The sequence below is a fragment of the Erinaceus europaeus genome, chromosome 21, assembly GCF_950295315.1.
Source record: "Erinaceus europaeus chromosome 21, mEriEur2.1, whole genome shotgun sequence".
Taxonomy (NCBI): Eukaryota; Metazoa; Chordata; class Mammalia; order Eulipotyphla; family Erinaceidae; genus Erinaceus; species Erinaceus europaeus.
Genome location: NC_080182.1, coordinates 39,032,144 through 39,037,926, shown reverse-complemented (window position 1 = coordinate 39,037,926; position 5,783 = coordinate 39,032,144). Strand labels below are relative to the sequence as shown.

The 5,783-nt window shown below is 40.6% G+C and overlaps 1 pseudogene; it reads left to right on the top strand.

Moving 5' to 3' along the window:
* The first annotated feature begins 924 nt into the window (after positions 1-924).
* On the top strand, positions 925-2,368 carry LOC103119716 (26S proteasome non-ATPase regulatory subunit 5-like; annotated as a pseudogene).
* The last annotated feature ends 3,415 nt before the right edge of the window (positions 2,369-5,783 follow it).

Genomic DNA, 5,783 nt, shown 5'->3' with positions numbered 1-5,783 from the left:
GTCAATGCCCATGTTCAGTGGGGAAGCAATTACAGAAGCCAGACCTTCTACCTTCTGCAACCCTCAATGACCCTGGGTCCATGCTCCCAGAGGGCTAGAGAATGGGAAAGCTATCACGGGAAGGGGTGGGTTATGGAGATTGGGTGGTGGGAACTGTGTGGAGTTATACCCCTCCTACCTTATGGTTTTGTTAATTAATCCTTTCTTAAATAAAATAAAAATAAATTAAATAAATAAACCCGTTGTACACAAGTCCTCATCTCAAGATCTGCCTCTGGGATCCTGACCTAAGACAATGACCAATATAGTTGTCATATTAACTTCCTTAGTGCAAGGTGTTTGAATACCTGTTTCAGAAGTACGGATTTGCACTCAGGTGGACAAATGTTCTTGAAAAAAAAAAAAAAAGACAAACACCCAGAGAGGGCTATTTACATCATCACATTACAGATGAGTTATAATGCATAATCAATTATACTTAGTGGGTTACCAGAATTAAAGGAGACTTTAGGCAAGTAGCAGGGCTTTTACACAGTAATTCATTCTTTAGAAATTGCTTAGCCCACACGAATTTACAACTTTCCAATCTGTGAACGTGATTCTGCTCTGTGTTAAGGAAAGGTGATCTCAGTATGCTTTCTTTCCTCTCTCCCTTTGCCACAGAGCTAGGATGAGAAAAAGGGTCATCAGAAGTTAGAATAAAGCCTCTTATGGGACACTTGATAAGAGAAATAAATACCTCAGGGACAAGCGTGAACACTTACTAGAGCTGGAGTGTGAAGAGAAGCGCTTGAGGTCTTACAAAGATAGATTTAGGACAAGAACAGTGGAGAATCCAAAGGGGACTGCCGGTCTGTCCTTTGGTTAACTGCATTTGAGGTGCAGGATATGGCCGGCGACTTGAAAGTTCAGACAGAGGTCATGATGGCGGCCTAGGTGTTGGTCCTGCTAAGGGAGGTGTCCCGACTGGAAGCACCCCCAGAGGAATTGCAGACACTATAGTTGGTGCAGTAAGTGGTGTTTGCTCCCTGAGAAAGCCAGAGAAATGCACCTTGGCCGCTGGCTTTTTTCCCCCCCGCTGAACCAGAACCATCAGGAACAAACCGTTTTGTGTGTATCCATTGTGGAGAGATTGCTTCAAGCTATAGAACCAGTTCACATGACCTGGAACCTCAGGGTTGAACTGCAAAGGGGACAGGCTCACTCTGTTGATTCTGTAAAAATCCTTCCTCTGTCCCAGGTTGGAAGAATTGTTGAAAATTCTGATGTTGTTACTAAGAATATAAATAATGCAGAATTACTAAAGCAATTTGTTATATTGGTAGAGTCTATCACTAACCCAAGCTGGACTTGAAGCTTTATTTGAAAGCAATCTGCTGGATGATTTGAAAAATGTAATGAAAAACAAATGACATTGCTCGAAACAGAGTGTATGAGCTAATTGTGGAAATTTCTATGTCACCACAATCTTTAAATTACTGGACTAACAGTGGACTGATAACTCGGCTCCTTGGAGAATTGACTGGTGGTGATGTGCTTGCCAGAATCACCTGGAAAGAAATGGTGACATCACTGGCATATACTCACCATGGGAGACAGTGCCTTGCTTAAGAAGAAGTAATTGAGTTGATTTCTAATATAATAGTTGGAGTAGATTCAGACCCATTCTCTAGTTTCTCTTTGTCAAGATTTGTGAAGTTCTTTTGAAATCTATGACAGACAGCCCTCAACAAATGTGTGAGCATTATCTTAGCTTTGTGGAAATAGTCTTTGAAGTGAAAGAAAATCAAGACCCCACCCACCCACCTCCAACATGACTGGTGTAGCAGTGGACTCAATTGGAACTTGGGGATCCAGTGTAGAAGGAAAACAGGTTTTACAGAAAACAGGAACTGGCTTTGAATGCTTGCTTGCAAGAATAGAATAGAAAGCGAAGCCTGCCTCAGAGCTCAATATTAGGTGGTGGGATGCAACTTCATCTCTTCCTTATTTACCACCTGCACCACAGACAGATGGCCTCCTGAGGATAACAGAATTCCGGTTTTCTTCTTTATCTAAGGACCCAGTGAAACTCTTTCATAACATCAGTAATCAGCCATTCCCTGGACTAGGCTGTGCTGCCTTAAAGGTGTTCACGGCCATTGCAAACAAACCCTGGTCCGGGTTTTGTAGAATGTGTAATGGACCAGTCCGTGGAACGTGGCAAAGCTTCAGAGGATGCCCAATCTGAACTGCTAAGATTCAGACTTCTAAGACAATCGCAGAAATCTTTGGGAACCCAGATTATTTTAGGCTCAGAACTTACCTAAGTGAATGTTCATGCTTCATGAAACCTGTTTCCACAATAGCAGTAGAAGGAGATGAATGATTTCCTCTAGAGTCCAGACCATATCTGACCAGAAACTTCTAAGACCAGACACTTTTCTCTCCTTCCTCCCCTCCCACCCCCCAGATTATCATGTCTGATGTAATTTTGCCACCAATGTTGGTTGTGTCTCTACATTGAAGTATGAAATATAATCAAGAAAGCAGAGAAAACTTGGTTGTAAAGGAACTAGATGGCTTTGGGGTTATTTTGACTGCTTTAGTCTTTACAGGAAGATGTCAATGTTTTTCTCACACCCGGAAACTTTATATGAACTTTATGTCTTATTTAAAAATGTGCTTCAAATAAAATGGAATCAAATTGATTCTGAATGCTCTCCAGGACCTTTTTTTTTTGTTCTACTTGTTTCATCCTTAAAAGTTCAGACAAAGAGCACTTATCATAGGCCAACACCAAAGATGGTGTTGATTGCTTATCTCTATCAAACCTCCATTCCCAAAGAAGAGTCATTTAAAGGACTTTCAATAATGTATAAAATGTATTATCTCTGTAAATTGTTTCTTTTTTTTCTACCATTGCACCCCACTCTTACTTGAGAAAAAAAATCCACTGTCCCCAATTTAAAGGGAAAATCAGATAAGCAACAGGAACTAGTATGCTCAATGCTCCTCAACCCCCTTCACCCTGAGAGACAGCACTGCCTCTACCCCAGAACACGCCATGAGCTTTGCACCAGGAATCTCTTAAAACATTTCTTTGGAGCCAGTTGAGACTTGCAAACATGTGATCTTAAATAAGTGGAGTAGTACCATCATAATTTTTCATGTGTTTGCCTTTCCTAAGAGTTATGGGCTAAAGGTGTACATTCTTCTAAGTTTGAAATTAATCACTCTCTTCCATCTCTCTCCCGTTCAACCAATTCTAATTTCAGTCAGACTGAGTTTGAGGCCTTCTAAAAATCAACTAGATATGCTTTTATTTTTACCAGGATTGCCTTTAGGGGCTAGGCAGTGGTGCACCTGGTTAAATGCACACATAACCAAGAAAACTAAGATAACTATTCTTTCTACCATAGCCACCCACACAACAGGATTTTTACATTCAAATTTATCAGTATAGAAGGGATTTTTAACCACTCTCATTAAGACAGTTTTGTGTTTTTCCAAAGGATAAGGAATCGCTTATTTATTTTTCCCTAGCTTTTGCTCTTGCCAAGGCCACCGCCTGATAAATACATAGAGAAAGCAAAGTGCATACACACACAAATTTTCTGCAAGGACTTCCTTGTTGTCATGGTTTCTATTGAAGCCTACTACCTATTGTAATCTTATTTGAATAATGCTCTATTTGATATTATTGGTGTTGCTCTCTTGCTTATTTGTTTTTGTTTAAATGTCATATATATATATTAATTTTAGGCTATGAATGGTGCTAATAAGTAATTTTAAAACTCTCTTCATCAATATCTACTTCTCTTCCCTTCAGCCTGTTGTTGAAGTACTTGTTTCTAGCTGAACCTGTTTCCTTACTTAATCCACTGAAGTTGATGAGTTATTTTAAAGTATTTAGACCCTGAGTCCAACAAAAAAACAAGCTCTTCTAAAAATCACTGATGAGATTAATATTGTTAAATGCAGCAGTCAAGTACTATCTAATGATTTTCATCTTACTGGTCCCTTTAACATCTGACATAACTAATCCTTAGTTCTGCCTTGAAACATGTTCTTCATCTTTTTTCTAAGACAAATTCTTTTTTTTTTCCTAAGACATATTCTATTTCACCACTTCTTTACTACTTTAGTGAGAATGGCTCCTCAACTCTCCAGACTCTTTAATTTATAGTCCCTGTCTCTAAAAAGTGATATCATTCAGTCTCATGACTTTAAAGAACATTTGAAAACTAATGGTCCTTAAATCTCTATCTCCAACTTGAATTTCTCTATCTTAATTCCAGACTTAAAGATATAAGTACTTTGTGGGCCCCCATAGGACTTTGCCCTCAATTTGGATCAACAATGGTAGAGAATGTTCCATCCTCCGAAGGGAGGCTGGACAACAGACTCTATGCTACACCTGAGGAAGATGGGTCTTGATACTGGGGCAGCTTGGAGTGTTCCTACTCATGACCACAGAATGTGAGCTCAGATATACAGGGATGCAGAGGTCACATAGGCTCCTAAGCTGAATATGGGCCCCATCATATCAAATTGATGGGATTTACAATGAACAATATTTATACACCTTTCCCATATTTTGGAGCTACTCTCTTCCCTGATCCAGCTTTCTGGTCCTTCTGCCAGCTATGACATCACCTCCCCAGACAATAACTAAGATCCACCTGCATATCAGACTTCAGGCTCAGGGAAAAGAAAAAAAAAAAGACACTAGTATAACCACAGGCCCTTTGGAATATAACTAAAATATGCCTACTAGCTATCTACAAAATGGAGGACCCCCATACCCCTTCATCTGCACTATTCCAGCCTTTAGGTCCATGATTGGTCAACAATTTGTTTGGCTTTGTATGTTAACTCTCTTTTCAGCCACCAGGTTCCAGATGCCAGCGTGATGCTGAACAGACTTCCCCGGACAATCCCACCAATGTGTCCTGGACCCCTACTTCCCCAGAGCCCTGTCCCACTAGGGAAAGAGAGAGACAGGCTGGGAGTATGGATCGACCTGTCAACACCCATGTTCAGCGGGGAAGCAATTACAGAAGCCAGACCTTCCACCTTCTGCATCCCACAATGACCTTGGGTCCATACTGCCAGTGGGTTAAAGAATAGGAAAGCTATCAGGGGAGGGGATGGGATACAGAGTTCTGGTGGTGGGAATTGTGTGAAGTTGTACCCCTCTTATTCTATTGCGGGAAACAGTGCAAAACTCACTCTGTCTCTGCCTTAAAACAAGGACTGAGACACTGAGAGTCATGAGTAAAGCAAAAGTTTTACATATATATATATATGGGTGCAAGGGTATAAGTTAGCAAGCACACCAAAGGCAATCTTCAGAGCCTTTTTATACATTATTGCACATGGGAACAACCTGTCCTCTTCCCCTTTGGCAAGAGGGAATTGGCTCAAAATCTAACCACGTTCAGGAAAAGGGGATGGGAGCAGATATTAGGAGGCAGCCGGGGTTTACTATAGTGGGAAAGGAAGTGCAAGGATTTTTGGCCAGGACAGTGTGGCCATACTGGGAGAGAGGTTGAGGAAGGGGCTTTTGGCCGGGAAGTCTGAATTTACAATGTGACTATAATGGGAATGAGACATTTAGGAAGGGGCTGGGAAGTCTAAGCTAATTTTGAAGAAAAACAAGGCATGGTTATAGTCACATAGACATGTAAAAGTCAGGGATCTATAGTCAGACTGGATTGATAGAAATCAATGAAAAGGTTACAGCCAACTGGGATATTTCTCACACTATGGTTTAGTCAATGTTTCCTTTTTATAAATAA